Raw genomic sequence first — 6,371 nt, forward strand, 5'->3', positions numbered from 1 at the left:
TATGACCCAGTAATCCCACTCTTGGGCATATATCCAGAAGGAACCCTAATTCAAAAAGACACCAGCACCCCAATGTTCATAGCAGCACTATTTACAATAGCCAACACATGGAAACAACCTGAATGTCCATCGACAGATGACTAGATAAAGAAGTTGTGCTATATTTATACAATGGAATACTATTCAGCCATAAAAATGACAACATAATACCATTTGCAGCAACATGGATGTCCCTGGAGAAAGTCATTCTAAGTGAAGTAAGCCAGAAAGAAAGAAAAATACCATATGATATCACTCATATGTGGAATCTAAAAAAAAAAGAAAAGAAGACAAATGAACTTAAATGTAAAACAGAAACAAACTCACAGACATAGAATACAAACTTGTGGTTGCTGGGAGGGAAGGTGGTTGGGAAGGGATAGACTGGGAGTTTGAGATCTGTAGATACTGACAGGTACATATACAATAAACAAGTTTATACTGTACAGCACAGGTAAATATATACAAGATCTTACAGTAGCTCACGGTGAAAAAGAATATGGAAATGAATATACGTATATTCATGTACGACTGAAAAATTGTGCTGTACACCAGAAATTGACACAACATTATAAACTGACTATAATTCAATAAAATTTTTAAAAATTCCCTTCTTGCCAAGCAAGTTCAAACTGGCTTTCTACCAGTCTTCACTAATACAACTGCTTAACGTAGTGCCTATATTGCTATAAAGTTAGGCGTAAATAATTTTTACAAAAAAAGTTTCAATCTCGTATTTATATTGCACTCCACAATTTTCTAAACGCTGTTAAACACATTTCTTTTGATACGTAAAAATAACTGGGTGGGATGAGTAAAGTGGCATCTACTCGGTTATTTCAAAGTAATAACGAAAGACAAAGAGTCAATAAAACAGAGAATCATTTAAATTTTCCCTGAGGTCACACAGCTAGTGAGTGCGTAACTGGAGTTGAACCTGAGTCTTCTAACTCCAAATCCAGTGCTCAAATCCAGAATCCTTGCCTTGTGCTCAATGTCCCTTTAGGCCTACGCACATATGCTGAATCTTCTAGAGAGTCTGGCTTTTGAAAGGAAATCTTCCCACAATGTAAACAACTACCATCTAATCAGTCTATTTGTAAATGTTATTTTTTAAAAAACAGTATTTCCTTAATACAAGGTATGCTTGTTGTTGGAAGTAGTTCACTTACCAAAAGCTAATAAAGCATTAGTGACACCTTGTGGCAAAAATGTATTAACTCATGAGCTATGACCACCCGTTTTCAGTTAATAGACTTGTCCAAAGGCCTTATGTACTTCACTAAGTAGTTAAGACAACAGCAAAACTTCTGGAAAGAATCAGCTATGTTTACAGACTCTACTTCCCACAACTAAAACTGTCCTCACCTACTCTGCTTGGTCTCAGTCCCTACCGCTTCACAGAAACAGCTATGATTGTCAAGTTCACAGACGACTTCCACGTTGGCAAACCCCCTGGTTATTTCTCAGTTCTCATCTTACCTAACTTCTCGTAATATTTGACCAGGTTGACCCCAGGGCTCCTGAAACTTTTGGTTTCAGCAAGACCACACGGTTTCCTTTTTAAAGTCTTTAAAGCTGTCTAAATGCTCATGAGTACCAAATTTATATCTCAAGATGAACCTTTCCACTGACCTCCAGACTCACATTTCTAACCTGCCAGCTTGACATACCCATCTGATGCCCAAAGCATCTCAAAGTGAGCACGCCCAAAATGAATCCTTGATTACCTACTTCTCCCACTCAGTCAACTGCATCTCAATCAATGACATGATTATCATGTCATTTTGCTCCAGCCAAATTAGCAGTCATCCTTTATTCCTCCCTTTCACCTAATCCACCAGTAAGTGATCTAAAAAGTCATTCTCCAAAATATCCCCAATGCACCCTTTTCTCCATTTTCCTGACTGTCATCCTGACTCAAGACACACTGTCTCTCCAAGCTGCAGTTCTTCCCCGACTGGTTCCTCGCTCCTACCTTGAGCTCCATTCTTCACACAGCAATGGGTGATCTTTGGAAAAGAGAACTCAGATCATGTCATCCCCCCGCCTTAAAACCTTTGAATGGCTCCCCACACTCCAAAGTCCTCCCCGATGTACAAGGCTTCACACGACTGACTCCTAGCTACCTCTGAGACCTCATTTCCAACCACTCTTGCCCTTGCTCCTGCCTCCGGGGCCAGGCGCCATCTACTCCCCTCTGCCTGTGCTGCTCTGCCCCAAACTTGATGTGGTTGGTTCCTTCTTAAGTCATCTAGGTCTCAAGGAGAGTTATCACCTCCTTAGGCCTTACCTTTGAACTAATCGGAAGCAGCTGCTCAGGCACTCATCATAACACCCTGATTTGTCTTCATCATAGCTTTTATCACTCTCTGAAATTTTCTTCTTTCTTTCTTTTTCGTTAATTTACCAGTTATCCGCCTCCCTTCACTAGAATGAAAGCTCTTTCTATCCCCAGGTCTCACTGAAGTGCCTGGTACAAGGAAGGTGCCTGATGTCTGTTAAATAATGAACTGTCCTAAGTTCTCTCTTACATCCTTTTATACTTATGCTTAGAAGTATTTCAGAAAGCACAGCCATTCGCTCACCTTTTAAAAACTCTAAAAAGATAAGCTGCTTCCTTTTCTTTTCCTTGGATAAACTATACACCTGTGCTGTTCATTCATCCATTCATCCATTCACTTCACAACCTATTAGAGCATAACATCAAGCTATGTGGCAGGACTATGAACACAAACAGGACACAGTATCTACCCTCAAGGAACTCGTGGCCTAGTTGTGGAGGCAAACATGTTAACAAATCCTTATAAATACCATTTGATAAGTCAAAGATAGAAATATGGTTGAGGACTACGTAGAAACTAACAAAATCTGAGACTAGAAAGACAGGCAGTAACCAGACAGTGGAGGCTCACAGTCCATTTAAAGAGCCTGAACTCATTAGGACAAAGTGGCGAAATATCTGAGGAGGGAACCAGCATGACCAGAGTTCCACTTCGGTTAGACCAGTCTGTGGTTGCACAGAAGACCCAACTTAAGCTGGACGGGTCTGGTCAAAGGCTGGTAAGAACAGTAAGGATGCAAAGAAGAGGACTCAGAGTCAGTAACATCTAGGAGATGAAGTGGGCAGGACTTAGTGATTATTTGGGAAATGGAGATGAGAGAAAGAGAGGGAGAATGGAGTGGGAAGAATACAGAGAGCGAGGGAAAAAAAAAACACTAAGCAGAAGAGGGGGAGAGTGGGAAGATAACAAGCACCATAAGCTGATACTTGAGTGCACAGCTTCTAGAATCAGACAGATAAGGGTTTAACTCTTGGTTCTCTCACTTACTTGCTGTATGACTTTGGTCACATGAACTTCTTTAAGCTTCACTTCCCTTGTAAGTTAAACAGAAACACTAAGAACCAACCTAAAAGGGCCATTGGAAGAACTAAATGAAATCGTGTGTGTAAAGGGCTTAGCACAGTACCTGCTATATCAGAAACCTCAATGAATTAATTATTAAGAGATTTTAAAACTACAGATCTTCCGCAACTTACAAGAGGGTTATAGTCCAAAAAACCCATCATAAGTTGAAAATGACCTAAGTTGAAAGTGCATTTACTACACATAACTTAAAGAACATCATACTTTATGCCAGCCTACCTTAAAGGTGCTCAGAACACTCACATTAGCTTACAGTTGGGCAAAATCATCTCACACAAAGCCTATTTTATAATAAACTATTGCACATCTTATGCAATTTGTTGAATACTGTACTGAAAGTGAAAAACAGAATAGTTGTCTGGATATAGAAGGCTGTATCAGTTGGTGACCCTTCTGATGGAGGGGCTGACTGGAGCTGTGGGCACTGCCTCTGCCTGGCATCGGAGAGAGGACAGTATCACATACTGCTAGCCAGGGAAGACATCTAAATTCAAAATTTGAAGCAAGGTTTCTACTGGATGCTTTCACACCCTTGTAAAGTCAAAAATTCATGAGTCAAACCCTGTAGTTGGGGTCCATCTGTACTATCAATCTACCTGAATCTGTGATCACATATCTGCCTTTTCTCCTACTGCTATGGATAAACCATCCACACTTCTAGGCAAGGCCACTCCCTCTACCTGCGCACAAGAGCCCCCTTCTCACCTACATCATTACATCAATTCCTCCCTCTCTTACCCATTCTGCCCTTGGCTGAATCACTCCTTTAAACATATACATACACAGTTACTTCTCCCCTTAAAAATCAGAAAACCTTCTCTTCACCCAAATTCCTTCTAGCTACCACCCTAGTTCTTCCTTTTCCTTTGCAGCAAGCCTCCCTGAGTCACAAATTTCTCTCCTCCAATTCTCTTCAGAATCCATTATAACTGACCTTTGTCCTCCATAACGCGACTGAAGATGTGCCTTTCAGATCACCAACAACGTCTGTGTTGCTAGAGCCAATGCTCACATCCTGCTTGACCTCTGAATAGGGTTAGACATCGCTGAGGACTCCTTTCTCCTTGAAACACTTTCATCACTGGACTCCCAGGTGACCAGACTTTCTGCAATTTTCTTCCATTTCTCTGGCCACCTTTTTTAGTTTTCTTTGCTTACTCCTTACCTTTCTAACCTCTAAATATGCACAAGGGCTCATCTCTCTACTCTGTACACTCCCTTGATAATCTCAGCAAGTCTCATGGCTTTAAATGCCATCTATATGCTACTGAGTGAAAAATCTGTCTCTCTATTCAGGACCAAGCCTCTGAAACCATAAGACTCCCATACCCGACTATCTACTCAGTATCTCTACATTTATACGGTTAATATATCTCTCAAGCTTCATGTGCCCAAAACTGAGCTTCCAATGCTGCCCCCCAAATCTGCTCCTCCCCAGTATCAGTAAATGGAAACTCCATTCTTGGCACAGCTTCTAGCTATGACTTAGTAGCTTGAATCAGACCAACCCTTCGACAGGACTATCTGTTGCTGAAAAGAAAAATAAAACAAAAAATAAGAGTAAAACAAAAACCAAGAAAAGCTAAAAATGAAAATAAGAAACAAAATAAAACAAAACCACACGGAGGCACTAGAGGGCAACCAAGCCAGTGAGGATACAAGGGACTGGGATCCCAGGGAGAAAGAGAACACATAGTAATACATAACTTCTCCATTGCTTTTTCTCCTCAGGCATTTGCTGAGTTTCTGAGCAGAGAACTTAGTGCAGAAGAAAGCAGTGACTTCAGAGTGTCAAGAGTCTTTCAGATCTAGCAAGATAAAAATTAGAGCTGAGAACTTTAGATAGGACTTGAAGGGACAAGACACCAGAGATATGGGTACCACAGAGTAGTCTGACCATTTGCTTGACGTTTATCCTTGAGACATTTGCTGAATCCTCAGCTGTAAGGGCACTAGAAATCAAGATACCAAGCAGCTGCTAAGTGGTTAAAAAGCTAAGACCTTTCCAGAATCTCACAGAGCTGGGAGTACAAAAATTAAGTTCAAGTTCCCCCAAAGATGGGGACCTGTTAAAACTCCAGGTTTTTTGTTGAGATTCCTAAAGGCCTATGCTCTTTAATTAGGGCAAACCAGAAAACCAGAAAGAGATCAGGCCTCCCAAAGCCTGAATCTTTGATTCAAGGCCATAGGCTCCCACTCCAACCACCAGTTGAATAAAATTAAATCCTCTGAAGAAAGAGAACATCAACCAGAGCCTCTCTGCTACTTTTCCTACGCAAAAATCAAAAATCTTAACGTGATTTGGACTCCTTTCTTTCTCTAGTGCCCCACTACAAATCCATCTGTTTCTACACACACCAAACACAATATAACTGTCACTTTCTCCTTTAGCCCTTTTAGAAATTACCTCAACATTAAGTGATCAGACCTAACATCTTCATGCAGTATTTTTACCTCTAGCATTTACTATACGCTTTAAGTTAGTGTCTATACAATGCCTACATCTGCTTTAGAACATAAGCTTCAAAGCACAGGAGGGATCTAGCTCTTAATAGAACGGCTTATCATTTACCAGACACAGTTCCAAGTATTTTACATTTATTAATGCTTTTAATCCTCATATGACAAACTCTAATAAAAGATAAATTCTATTAATCCCATTTTGTAGAGCAACAAGATGAAGCGCAAAAACATTAACCTGCCAGAGGTGATGGGACTAGCACATTGCAGAACCTGGATTTAAATCCAAGCAGCACTTAGCTGAACTGAAGAATGCAAATGCAAATAACTGATCACTCAGGGATACAAAACACTTCACTTACACAGACCAGTATTTTTACATTACTAATACTAAAACCAATGCATTTGCGTTTCTAAGGGCAGACCCTCCCCATGCTGCTTCAT

The sequence above is a fragment of the Camelus dromedarius genome, chromosome 6, assembly GCF_036321535.1.
Source record: "Camelus dromedarius isolate mCamDro1 chromosome 6, mCamDro1.pat, whole genome shotgun sequence".
In the NCBI taxonomy this organism is placed as follows: domain Eukaryota; kingdom Metazoa; phylum Chordata; class Mammalia; order Artiodactyla; family Camelidae; genus Camelus; species Camelus dromedarius.